Below are 7,237 nucleotides of genomic sequence, written 5' to 3' on the forward strand. Positions count from 1 at the left end.
AATACTAGCTATAAACCTTTAACTCAGAAGTAAAAACACTTCAATAAAATGAGCACACAAGCTCTGATACCAATTGAAAGGACTAGTACAAACACCCGAGAGGGGGTAAATAGGTGTTAAAAGAAATTTTTGCAAGAACGTTTGTAAAACACTTTACTTCTAAAAACAGAGTCTGAAAGTCAATGAACTTAGGTGATTTTAAATCTCTAACAGTTAAACAAAATTACGAATAAGTAAAGGAGTTTAGGGAAGAGAATGAAAACACAAGGTTTATAGTAGTTCGGCTTAGATCAAGCTTACGTTCACTCTTCAGCGCTGATCAGCCTACTAGCTGGATTTCACTATGAATCAAAAGAGATTTTACAATCACGCAATCTCGACTTCACAGTGCAAAAGCTCTACTACGCTTTTCTAAAGTCTCACAAATGTTTGCTCTCTCTTTTGAGTGTAATTTGAGTTCAGCAAATGAAATAGCAAAGAATTAAGAAGTTTTAGATTTTGAAATTTTCCTCTCTTGCACACTCTCTCAAACAACTGGAGAGTCCGCCTTAAATACACATTCATGCCTTCACGACCATTAGCACTTTCCAAAAGAGTTCTTCCAATCTACCCGTTGGACATAATCAATCAAGGAGTTCTCGAATCGTTTTAGAAATATGAGGAGAGCCCATCAATCATGTTCGTCCATATAATCGGGATCTTAGTTTCCATAAGTAGAATCTTCCGAGTTTGTTTGTCTTTCAAAAGATTTGATTATCGGAATTGATTCCAATAATGATAATCAATCACATAAGTGCTATAACCAGCCATAAGGTTATCCATAAGCCGTACGAATCGAATCATAAAGATAATCTCGCATCTTGATAAGTCTTCATTCTTCAGTGTCGTTTAGTCTGGAATCTGTTAGTATGAACAAACTTTGATCCTAAAGTCTATCGATCTTCAGACTTTGACTTTAAAGTCTTGGAGTCTTCAAACTAGACTGTGGAAAGGTTTTGTCAACTTCAAAATAATAAATGAGTTTTGTCTAACACTTTCAACTCAGACAACGCCATTCGGTAAGAAGCCTTAGAAATTGGCTTTGTCCCGTGGGCTAACTCAATCACAAATTCAATCTCTTTTTTTTTTTTGGCGACAGACCTGGCAATTCTTTTGGGAATACACCTCAAAATTCTTGAACTACTGCTATGTCCTCACTCTTCAGTTTCTCAACTGTCTTATCTATGACAATCGCTCAGTAACCTTGACAATCACAGTCTAACAAACGGGTTGCCTCGAGTGACGAGACTAAAGGGGTCGAGGGTCCTCTTCGATTTTCAATAAATTCAAACTTTTATCCGTCAATGGGTCAAATTGTATCACATCGCAACAACAACACATTATAACAAAAAGCTCCTTGAGCCAAACCTTTTTTATACATGACAACAAGGTTATACATAAGCAAGCTAGTCAAGTACAACTTTAGTCAAAGATTCTTCTTTCTACTATGTTATTATAACAATGGAAATTCTACAACCTTCACCCAAAATTCTACTGTGTTACTTTGATAAAATCACCTCAAAAACATTCTTCATCTGATTGGTGCATGGTCGGTCCATTCATGTTTCTTTAGCCATCCTAGTGGCGTCTTATCTGCAGTAACGGTACTTTTGCTCTCCTGGACTTACGCAAATAGTTCCTCACCTGATGGCTGTGCTGGCCACATCTAAAGCACACTCTTGTTAAACTTGCACACTGGGTTGGTCCATGCTTCCTGCTACAAACTCGGCACATGTCTAGTGAGTCCTCTGCCTCCCGTCAGGTGATAGCATGCACCCTTTCTTCTACCAGAGGCCTAATCCAAGTACCCCACTGTGCATCTTGTGGCGCATTCTCTATATTTTGTTCCATCGGTAGTGGTGGTGACAGCTGTTGTGACTCCATTTGCCTGCGCGGACAATTTCTGGCTAGGTGACCCCGCTGGTCACACACAAAATAAGCACCCGCCCTAGCAGGACACGAGGCTGATCCAGATGTCCCCCGCAGGAATGACACACTCTAAAATGGCTCGCTGACTTTCCTATCTCACCCCTACTGGTGGGTGGAATAGGATATCTTCCTCTTTTCATCTATCTCTTACCAACCCAATTCTCATCTCTATTAGAACCAAACTGTGACACCAATGTAGAGGCTTGTTTCCCAATCACAATTTCATCTTGGGCTTCAACAAGTGCAACAGCAATGACGGTTATGGCATTGGCGACAGCAGTGACAACAGCAACAATGGTGGCTTGATTCTGTGCTTGTTAACCTAAAATGCCTCCCAAAGTCTCTAGTGCCTGAATGATCCCGTCAAACCTAGGATCGCTTGGTGCTACTACACGCTCAGTACTGGCTTGCGGCAGTAGTCTTACACTTGCGTTGGCCTGAGCCTGCACTCTGCCTCGGGTATCGATCCTTGTCGGCGTCCTACCTCAAGTTACAGGTCCTACTGACCTCCTCCAATGAGTTCTTCACTCTTGGTCACTCATCACGCTGATTCTTTACGGAAACCTGCTTTCCAATTCCAATACCAGATTAGAATTTGAGTAACCCCACAAACAAGCTACCAATCAGCTATCACTCATATGCATCAGCAATTTAAAAGTGGTTTTTCCTACTAACTATCCCATGACTTATTGCACGTTATCACTCCAAACACTAACCCGCTCTGATACCACTTAAACAAGGATGTCACACCCTGACCCTCGAGCGTGCACACATCTCTCTGTGGTCGATTTAAATTTGACTTCCCAGGACTAGTCGCCGACCCTTTCATTTTAATGCACACGCGGAAGCGAATAATAACCCCTGACAACAAACAATATGGGATAGGAAAGCAGAGCAACATTTCACAATTATCCATGTGTTCCTAAAATCTTACGCGAAGATTTGACATCCATACAGTAGGTTTAAGGGTAATTGGACCACAAATTGCCTTGTTGTTTTAGGCACAGCTTTCAGACCTATGTTTCCCATAAGGTATTTCTTTTTGGCTGATTTAAGCTCGACAATTTGTCTCACCATTTTTTTTTTAAAGATTAGCAGTGATTACCACCAGCAGTGTGACCCTAAGGATGGTTGATATGGATTCTAACCCTAGATTGATTTAGATGTCGATCTACTTCTCTTATTATTAAAAACATATTTGTGTTTATATCAGTTCATGAACCGTGGTGACTGAATGAGGAGAATTAATGAACATCGGCTAATGATTCATTACCCTTGGCCTAAACTCACTTTATTATTAATTTAAAGATCTCACATGACCGCTTGTGAGCAATGATTGCTATAACTTTTGATTCAATGAACTCACCATGATAGCTGACTATTAGCCATGTCCATGCGCCAAAGATTGAGACATGGACCCTAGCTTCTTTTGCTGAAAATATGGAATTATTTCGTACCTTCTTTTTTGGCAAAACTGTATTTATCCAACGCGCTTACCCAAAAATTAATTAGATGGTCTATAGAGCATATAGATTAAACTTATTTGAACAATTAATCGTACTAATCTCATGTGAAGCTCGTATAATTAATAATTAGATGATCTTAGTCCACCTGGATTAAAAGAGGACAAAAAACAAAAAGCCACGTGCCTAATGCCTGAACAAGAGCCAACGTACCTGGAGGCGGAGGCGGTGGCGGCGGCGGTGGCAGCGGAGGTGGAAGTGGCTCGATAACTGGGTCAAGGAACGGATAGATCTCGTAACGGAACTCGCAACTTGGCGCAAGGGCCCTCATTCCCGCCTTCCCAAGACAACAGTCCTCCAAGTTAACGACGATTTTCGTTTGGCACTCGATGCATTGCTCCTTCGTCAAATTGGTGTGCACGGCGCCATTGCGTAAACCGTGTCAGACCCCACAGGCATGCTCCTCATGGCAAACTTCCTCAGTGAGCCACCGCTGGCTGCCTCGCCCTGCAAATTTTTCATCTGTGTCCCCAGCGTGTACGCGACCTCGCTTGAGACGTTTTTGTAGTTGTACAAAATGTAGTCGGGTTCAGTCTCAACTGTGCTGAAGATCGAGGCGTCAGAGTATCGGATGGTGCAATTATCGCCATAAAGGACCGCCGCCTTCTAGAGGGGGCAAAGGCGGCGTATGTCAGAGGCCGAGGCTTCGAGGCAGGTGCGGCAATTCTCGGCAGTGATGTCACCACGGCAGGAGCCGATGACGTAGAGGGTTTGGGAGGTGCCGGAGATGGCGGAGGAGGCATTGAAGAAGCCGTAGGTGAGGGACAAGGAGTCTGTGGTAGAGATGGAGGAGAGGAGGTTGGTGAGGGTGGTTTTGTAGTCGCTGTCGGCCGTGAAGTTGCCAGTCGAACCACAAAAGGGCTTTGGGAAATATTGGGCGTTACTGGTGGAAGCAAAGGTGAGAAGAAGCAAGAGGAGGAGATTTGGAGGATCCATTCTTCTTAGTGTTTTTGTTTTTTTTTTTTTTTTTTTTTTGGGCGTTTCAGGTGTTTCTTTGATTAGTGTCGAGAGGCTAATAATGTATGAACACAAATAGCTGGTGCAGCTCCTACACAAGTTGCTTCGTCGAAACATCTACTTTGTCCACGTCTTCTATCTCGGGGTTGGGGTTCTTCATTGAATCATTTTCTGTTTCTGTTCTTTGCCAGAAAACTAGTGATTGACCGAACGCACGTCGAGAAAATATCAGGTAGTACCGCACCATTCAGCGGGTGACATGTGGCATCCCAAAAATAACTCACGGCCATGTGTTTTATAAGTAGGAGTTTATTAAATTATGATTTATGGCCAAGTGAATAAGAATGATCTAGTATAAATGGATAATTATTGTTGTTGGAAACGCATCCTATGTCCATGTGAGACCAAGGATTTTATTTGATGAGGAAATTATGTATTTGGCCATGAATTTTATAAGTTGGATTTTATTAAACTATGTTGCAAAGTCTTTTGGCCTTTTTTATTATGCAATTAGGTGTTTATTTAAATGAAAATTAAAATGTATTATTAAAAATAAACTTGGGCCATTTAAGTTTGGGCTTTAGGCCCAAGTGAGATGGGCCTAAAGTGGGCCATAAGCCCGGCCCATGTCGGCGCATGGAGACACATGGCCTCCAAGTGTCTTCGGCAAAGGAGACACTTGTCTCCTTCTTAGGGACAAGTGTCCCCCATGCCAAGAGGGGGTGCATGCAAATATATATACAACCAAAAAGAGAGAGAGAGAGGGAGAGAGAGAGAGTGGCTGGTGGAGAATTCGGCCAAAGGAAGAGAGAGGAGGTTGCGAGAGAGAGAGAGAGAGAGAGAGAGAAAGGGTCGCCGAGAGGGAGAGAGGAACCGAGGAAGAAGGAGCCGTCGCCGCCCGTTTGCCGCCCGTGTGCCGTCGTTCTCTTGAGTTTAGAGGCAAGTTGGGATTTATTTCCACCCTTGCATGTGTGCCTTGCATGTATGATTTGTTAGTGGTGAGTTTCGGATGTTAGGGTAGGCGAAACTGAAGCAAAAAAAATGTGCTTTGTTCTTGGATATGCTTGCTGTTTTCGCATGAACCGCCTGAACCAGAAACTTGTGAGAGTTTGCATGCATGTTTAGAGTTTGATTTTGGCTTTGATCTCTTCATGAAAGTTGTAACCAACATCTTAAACTACAACATAATCCAATTTGGTGTAAAATGATGGAGATTTCAGGGGTTAAACTCTCATCCTACGGAAATGTTAGATCTGGAATGTTTTCGCATAAACTGTTTGAGTCAGAAACTTGTGAGAGTTTGCATGCATGTTTAGAGTTTTATTTTGGCTTTGATCTCTTCATGAAAGTTGTAGCTAACGTCGTAAAATACAACATACTAAAATTTGGTGTAAAATTATAGATATTTAATGGGTTAAACTCTCATTCTACGGAGACCTCAGATCTGGAACGATTTCACTGACCTTTTGATGGATTTGTGGTTGCATGTTGAGTTGTGCTAAGAATATCTCTTCGATTTCTTCATGAAAGTTGTAGGGGACATCTTAAACTACGACATACTCAAATTTGAAGCAAAATTAACAAGTATAACCTAGTAAATCGACTAAATCTTGAAGACGGTAATTCTGGAGATGTATTACAAGACACCCGAGACTTCATGGACCTAAATGACGACTATAATCTGGATATTTGACTTGGATCTCTTCATGAAACTTGTAGAGAACATCTTGATGTAGAAAATATCCAAATTTCAGAGGAATGAAGAAGAATAGGTAGGTGAAAACTCAGTATTTCGGAGAAGCATGTACTGGACGTTTCGGTGTTGGATCTGGAAGCTTCGTGAGACTGTAGAAAATAATCTAAAAATAATCTGACTTGGAAGTCTTCATTAAAAATGTACTTTAATGTCTTAAATATAACCTGGTAAAATTTCATAATTTTCGGAGGTCGTTCGGGTATTTTAATCAAATTATTTCGAGAACTGCACATTCTGTTTCTATCCAAAATTGTATGCTGTGTTGGTGTAAATCATATCTTTTGTGTGGAACTCTATTGGGCATGTATTTCTCATGAAATTATTATCTTATTGTCTTGCCTATCACATGCCTTGATTTCATGATTTTTGAGAAGCATATGGATATTTAATTTAAGTATTTTAAAAAATGGTACATGCTGGAATTTTGAAAAAGGCATGAAATATGGACCATTTTAAATTGCATGGACTCCACGAAGTGTATTGTTATGGATGATGGTGTCTTGCTGCATGTACGATAATGATTTGAGATGCATGTATGAATTCAATGATGAATATGATCTTGGTTGCCATCACATCGCATGCCATGTTGAAATTGAGCCATAATTGTGAATGTGAAATTGAAAATGAGATGTATAAGAACATGCATCGTGGTGATGATGATACCGTCGGAGGTGTGAGCCGACGATGCCCCGGGAGTCGGGATGCCCAAAGGTTCGAATGAGTCAACTCCCTTTGGATGCTTGGTTGTATTATGAATACATGCCCAAAGGTTTCCCCAGGAGTGTCGGGATGCTCGGTTGTATTATGATACATGCCCGGAGGGTGAGGGGTTGTATTATGATGCATGCCCAGAGGGTAGGGGTAACCATTTTCATGGCGAGCCCCGGAGATTCCTCGTGATGACAGGTGGGATGCGAGATGCCCAGAGGTTCGAATGAGTCGATGCCCTTTGGATGCTCGGTTGTATTTTGAATACATGCCCGGAGGTTCCTCATGATGCCAATTGGGATACGAGATGCCCGGAATGTGGGGG

The sequence above is a fragment of the Eucalyptus grandis genome, chromosome 5 (genome assembly GCF_016545825.1).
Source record: "Eucalyptus grandis isolate ANBG69807.140 chromosome 5, ASM1654582v1, whole genome shotgun sequence".
In the NCBI taxonomy this organism is placed as follows: domain Eukaryota; kingdom Viridiplantae; phylum Streptophyta; class Magnoliopsida; order Myrtales; family Myrtaceae; genus Eucalyptus; species Eucalyptus grandis.